This window comes from Molossus molossus, unplaced genomic scaffold (assembly GCF_014108415.1).
Source record: "Molossus molossus isolate mMolMol1 unplaced genomic scaffold, mMolMol1.p scaffold_m16_p_6, whole genome shotgun sequence".
Classification (NCBI taxonomy): Eukaryota; Metazoa; Chordata; class Mammalia; order Chiroptera; family Molossidae; genus Molossus; species Molossus molossus.
In genome coordinates this window covers 36,389,848-36,396,811 of record NW_023425399.1, presented here as the reverse complement: position 1 = coordinate 36,396,811, position 6,964 = coordinate 36,389,848, and the positions used below count along the sequence as shown (strand labels likewise).

General features: G+C 38.2%; 1 long non-coding RNA gene across 1 annotated transcript; it reads left to right on the top strand.

The window, feature by feature from the left end:
- Nucleotides 1–924: 924 nt before the first annotated feature.
- Nucleotides 925–4,334, top strand: LOC118618189. Its single transcript, XR_004957022.1, has 3 exons — nt 925–1,014; nt 2,750–2,852; nt 4,315–4,334. It is a non-coding gene; the product is annotated as an uncharacterized LOC118618189 (long non-coding RNA).
- Nucleotides 4,335–6,964: the final 2,630 nt, after the last annotated feature.

Below are 6,964 nucleotides of genomic sequence, written 5' to 3'. Positions count from 1 at the left end.
AAAAAAAAAAAAAAAAAAAAAAAAAAAAAAAAAAAAATATTATAAATTATTACTTCCTCACCACCAGTCTGAAAAGAAATCTTTTTCCTTTCTGTTTTTTTTTTTTTTTAAATTATCAGGGAAAAGTCATTTGTAATAAACTTTAGGCAAAATGTCTGTTTGAAAATATGAAACTACATGCCTGGTGTTTCTTTCAAAATCTTGTGCACAGGTTTCTTCAATGTCACCCATTTACTCCCCTCTTGTGGCCAGTTCCATCACTACCTTCCTCGCAACTTGGGCTGATTGTATTGAGATTTCCATTCTGCAACCCCTCTTCCCTCTAACCCTCATACCCATCCTGTCCATACCTTTCAGCTCCAGCAAGGTTCAGGAAGGACAAGCAAGCTTCTGAACTCTCAGCTGGATGTTCGAATTTGAACATCTATTTCGTCATGTATAAAATGGCACTAATAAAATTTATCTCCTGAGGTTGTAAGAAATTATGATTGTAGCTGAATTTAGAGCAGAGTTCAGCAGTCTCATATGGAAAAACAATTGTTTTATCTTTATTTAAGTTAAAAAAGTCAACTCATCTAGGTAAATTTTACTCTGATAAAATATACTCACTTTGAGTGTGTAGTTCAGTGAATTTTAACAAACTTATATTCATGTGTAACGACCACCACAATAAACATATAACACATTTCTATTACCCCAAAAAGTTTCCTTATGCCCTTTGTAGGCAATCCTCCTCTATTTCTGGTTCCAGGCAACCATTGATCTGGATTCTGTCACTATAGATGAGTTTTGCCTTTTGTAGAAATTCATATGAATGAAATTATACGGTATATATTTATTTGTGTCTGGCTTTTTAAATGTGTTTGAGAGATGCATCTATGCTGTTGCATGTAACTAATCCCTTTTCTTTGTTGTATAGTATTCCATGGAATGAATATACCACAATTCATTTTATCTTCTACTATTGATGAACATTGGGTTGTTTTCAGTTTGGAGCTATTAAGAATGGTGTTGGTAAGAATATTCATGTCTAAATCTTTGTGTGGGTATAAGTTTTATTTCTCTTGAGTAAATATTTAGGAGTGAAAATTCTGTGTCATATTGTATTTTACATTTACATAAGAACATAAGTATAAGAAATACCATGTTGTTTGCCAGAATGGTGATCTTCCATTTTTTGCCATGACTACATTAGAGATTTAAAGAATTTCAGAAAAAAAGGGAGTTTAACAATGAGGAACATGGATATGTTGTGTTTTCTCTTTGTTTTTCTTTTTATTTGAAACATTTTTTTTTTTCATTTTTGTAAAAGAGAAATAGCCAGAAGAAATAAAATGGTTTTCTGATCCTGAAAAGAAAGGAATTAAAAAGAATGCTAACAAATTTGCATCCTAATAGGGCAGAATGTTTCCTTCAGCCTGGAAGGTTTTCATTCTTCTTTTTCAGACTCTTAACCTATCTCAGCCCCAATGATCTAATGCTTTGCAGATTTGTCTCAGTAGGCCTATTACATGTTTCTTTGGTACCACATAACCTTCATTTATGGCAGTTAGCATAATTTATAGTCATTTATATCTGTGGAATTAGTTTATTAGTGTTTTTCTTTCTTATTTCACTGAGAGGAATGAAATCTCTTTATATCCCCCTGGATACATTTGAATAAGTGAACAAATGAATGAAAGAACTGGAAAAGAGACTAACAGAACAAGGCTTCCAAACCAGCAGATGTGACTCTACAAAACTGGTTGAAAGTCTGTGTGTGCTTGTCAACTGCCAGCTCTCCCAAAAGACCACAGCGGTGCTCTGTTGATCAAGCAAAACTGTTCATTACTTACTGAAATAGGGGAGACCACTGCCTTAACGAAGTCTTAGTAGTAGCTTAAAAGGGAAAGGTCAAGGGCAGATATGTATATGGTTTTAGATCTGGTTTCAACTGGTTTAAGACAGGCCCTTCAATGTGTGCCTCCTATGTGGGCAAAATTCTTTATTTAATAGTTTGGTGCTGATGGACACCCAAAGGTGAGCACTCTAGAGGAAGAAGGTCTGCCCCATGGAGCAACCTGTTGACCTAAGAAAGGGGGCTGGTTGAGTAGTCCACTGTTTGAAAATAAATGTTTTCTTGAAGTTCCTGGAACAAACATCGAAGTTTTTTACTGGGCAGGAATTTTCTGGAACAAAGAGTAAAGTCATGTTGATGTAGGCTTACTTCTTTCTAGTAGTAAAGTTCTAAGGCTGCTGGCAGCTTCTCAGTCTTAAAACTCAGTTTTCTAAGACTTAGTATGAAAAGTCTTCTTCTCTGGCCTTTTTATGCTGAATAAAGAGGCTGTGTTTTACAATTGCTCATATTGTTGATTGTTAAATGTTGGAACATTTGTAGGTATGACTGAGATATTAACTGTTACATTTTCACCTGTTGAATTCGAGCCATTAAACCTTTTTAGTATATAAAACAGCAAGTCCTGGAATCAAGATATGGATTTGTGATGCTTCCGTCTTTTTGTCCTTTCTCTGAGTTTCCTTTATTTATTTATTTTTATTTATAATAGCTTTACTAGACAAAAGTTTAACTTCTCTGTCAAAAATCCAATGGGAATGAAGAGTAAGAGGAAGTATAATGGTATGATTGTGGATAATTGTAAAGAAGTCTCATCATTTAGGGAGTAGTAGTGGTTGAGTTATGAGCAAATTTGCATATGGTATCAGTATGGCTATTTTGCTGCCAAAGTGAGGAACACTGAGATCTCCACAGGACTTTGGTGATGGGCCATCTCTTTGACCAAGATGTACAGGACTGGGAGGTTAAGGTGGAAGGAGAGCAGAAAGAGTTACAGAGGCAGCTAAGTGCAGTTAAGGTAAGTTGCTGTTTCCCCACCAATCATATCCCTGGCTATATCATGAACCATTCACCTGTTTGAAATGGAAGACAGAGCCAGTCCATAAAGCATTCGATTGGCACCATCACTATCACATTACACATAATTTGCAGCCAAGGTTGACGCATCAGTATTGGAGGAAGCATTCTGGGACTTGTGCATTCCCTCACCACATGTATGGCAGGTAGAGATGTAGGAAACTTTCTGGCCATGGAAAGTAAACATCTCACCTCCGAAAGAGTAGAGTCCTGCAAACACCATGAAACAAAGCCTCAGTATTTTGAGCTGAGCCAAAACTCCCCAAAAAGAGAGGGTGGAGCTTGGGCATCATTTTCCTTCTCTTCCCTTATGTAATATTGTCACATCATCTGGGGATAATGTGTGCAGAAGGGACCTTTAGAAATTTGGTTGTGCTACAATTTATGGCTCCTCTCAGCAACTAAATCTTTGCCCTCTGATGTGTAGCCCAGCAACCATAATTCCTCTCTCCCTTTTTAAAAGGTTTTTTTTTTTTTTTTCCATAAGATATATGAACACAACTTTAAAATTAAATAATATGCCTCAAAAATAGAAGGGGACTTTGCTCTTTCTATCTCTAGGTTCTGCTGCCCAAAACCCACTTTCATCTCTTTCAACTCGTTCTTCTGGTGTTTATCTCCATGTGCTTATACTCTTTCTGCATTTATTCATTTTAGACCCTTTGCTGTGTTCATTCAGGACTCAATACCTTTACATACTCCCTCCCCTTTTCTTCTCTTTCTCAGAATTACACTGCAATCTTTACCTAAATTAATTATCCTGCTTATATGATTTGTAAATATGGCTCACCTCAGGGCCAAGTAGGAACTTGTGATTATCTTTCTTGGACAGTGCTTTATTTTGTTGTGTTTCTCACTTGCACAGATTTCTGGGTCCTACCTTATTTTTTTCCATCAGATCTGTCAATGCTCATTGATAGCTTTTCCAAAACCTCAAACATATCAGATAATTTATTTGTTCTACTTTTTTTTTCTCAAGACTCTCTGCAGACACCTCTGTCCTGTTCTGATGCAGTCTTTAGGATTGCAGCACAGGGGTCATCTTGCAATTTTTCTTCACATCACCCTGTGACCTCCCTTTCTGGAGGTTCTGTTTCTGTATTCCCATATCTTTCACTTTCCTGGCTTCCTCCTTCCTATTGTAGGATAATCTTCTCTCATGGTTTCCTAAGAAAGGACACATGGGAGGCAATTATTGTTCAGTCTAGGGATATATCTGAAATGTCTTCATTCTTCCTCTTACAATTGCTTATAATTTGGCTGTACTCAATAGATTCCTGGTAGAAACTCAATTGCTTTATTGTCTTCCAGCACACATATTGCTCACATATTGCTGTAACTAGTATAATAGAAATTTTATTTTCAATCCTTTGTAAATTACATTCTCTCTCTGTCATTTTTAGAATCTGTATTTTGATGGACCTCAGACTACTAGTCACTCCTTTCAAAGTGAAGGTATGTTCTATAGTTATAGAATTTTCATTTTATTATTTCTATGATAATTTTCTTCCCTTTTTCTCTAAGATGCTGGAATAACCATCATTTGGATTTCAGGTCTCCTGGATTAATTCTCGAAGATTCTCATCACTCTGTAAGAAAACTTTTTTTCTACTTGTTTCATTCTTGAGAGGTTTAATCTACTTTATTTTCCAAACCTTATTTTTTAAACTTATCTTTATTGTTGAATGTATTTTAGATGTCCCCCACTTTTGTCCCCATTGACCCCCTCCTCCCTGCTCCTGCCCCATTCCTGCCTTCCCCCTATACTGTCTGTGTCCATTGGTTATGCATATATGCATATAAGTTCTTTGGTTTATCTCTTCCCACCGCCTTGACCCCTTCCCTTTGAGGTTCATCAGTCTAACAACCAATTTGTATTTCTTAATCCCTTCACCTTTTTCACCCATCCTCCTAACCCCCCTTCCATCTGGCAACCAAGAAGTTTTCTGTATCTATGAGTGTTTCTGTTCTGCTTGTTTGTTTTGTTTGTAGATTCAATTGTTGATAGATATGTATTTATTGTCATTTAACTGTTCATATTTTTGATCATCTTCTTCAAGAAGACCCTTCAACATTTCATATAATACTGGTTTGGTGGAGATGAACTTCTTTAGCTTTTTTTTTTTTTTTTTGTCTTGGAAACTTTATATGACCATTGATTCTAAATGATAGCTTTGCAGGATAGAGTAATCTTGGTTGTAGGTCCCTGCTTTTCATCACTTTGAATATTTCTTGCCACTTCCTTCTGGCCTGCAAAGTTTCTTTTGAGAAATCAGCTGACAGTTTTATGGGAACACCCTTGTAGGTAAACAACTGTTTTTCTCTTGCTGCTTTTACGATTTTCTGTTTGTCTTTAACCTTTTGTAATTTAATTATGATGTGTCTTGGTATGGGCCACTGTGGGTTCATCTTGTTTAGGACTCTCCGTGCTTCCTGGACTTTTGTATGTCTGTTTCCTTCACCAAGTTAGGGAAGTTTTCTGTCATTATTGTTTCAAATAGGTTTTCAATTTCTTGCTCTCTCTCTTCTCTTTCTGGCACCTCTATGATGTGACTATTGGTATGCCTGAAGTTGTCCCAGAGGCTCCTTATACTACCCTCATTTTTTTTTTTTGATTCTTTTTTCTTTTAGCTGTTCTGATTGGGTGTTTTTTGCTTCCTTATATTCCAAATTGAGAGTTTGCTTCTTGGCTTCACCCACTTTATTATTGATTCCCTGTAAATTATTCTTTATTTCAGTTAGTGCATTCTTTATTTATGACTGGTCCTTTTTAATGTTGTTGATGTTCTCACTAAGTTCCTTGAAATTCTCACAAAGTTTCCTGAGCATCCTATAACCAGTGTTTTGAACTCTGCATCTGTTAGATGGCTTATCTCCATTTTGTTTAGTTCTTTTCTTGGAGTTTTGTTCTGTTCTTTCATTTGAAACATGTTTCTTTGTCTCCTCATTTTGGCTGCCTCCTGGTGTTTGTTTCCATGTATTAAGTAGAGTTGCTATGTCTCCTAGGCTTCCTAGGATGGCCTATTGTAGGTGTCCTATAGGATCCAGTGTCACAGTCTCTCTGATCACTCCAGCTGGGATGTCAGGGTATATTCCTCATGTGGACTATATACCCTTCTGTGGTAATTGAGTCTTGATTACTGTTGGCACGTCAATGGAAAGAATTTACTCAGGCTAATCAGCTGTAAGGGCTGGCTGTACCCATTGACCACTGACCTCTGACTACCTTGGATGATCAGCTATGCAGGGGCCCACCACACAGAGCAATATTTACTTCAGCAGGGCTCTGGTACTCACTATGTCCACTCCTTGAGTGTGTCACTTGTGGAGGTGATTGGGTGGTGGTGCTTCCATGTGATCTGAAGTTGTCCACTGGGAGTGCTGGCTCTGAGGCAAGGTTAGTCACTGCCTGTGTTCTACCTGGTACCACCAGGCATAAGCTACAAAGCTATCTGCAGATGGCTGCTTCTTGTGCTGGATTTGGGGTTTCCAGGCAAAGCCAAACTGTTGAACTATGGCTGACTGCTTCTAGTGCCATGCCTAGGGCCACTTAGTGAGAGGTATGGAGCTTACTGTGGTTAGATGCTGTTCATTTGAGAGAAGTTAGGAAAATCTGAAGCAGGAGCCAAGACAGGCAAATCTTATGCTAAAGCCACTGGAAATAGCTTGCATGGATCCCAAAATTGGGTGGGGCAGGGCCTCAGATAATCACCAGAATGGGGCAAACAGTGTGAGCCAGGTTGCTGGAGTCCCAGCTATGGCACCCATCTGTCAACCCCATGGGGGAAGGGCTCACCAAAAGAACAATGGCTTCTGTCAGCACATCTGTCCAGGAGAACACTGCCTCTCTACCTCTTGCCCTGATACTAAACAACTCAGTTCTTCTCTGTATGTCCCTGATGCTTTTCAAGCTATCTACCCCATGCTGGAGCCTGGAGGGTGCGAGTCCAAGTAAGTGCATGCACGAGCCCGTTAAGAGGAACTGCCTGCAGCTCCAGCAGCCTCAGCCTCCTTCAGCCTCAGTTCCTGGTGGTTTTTAGGGAATTTTGTGCT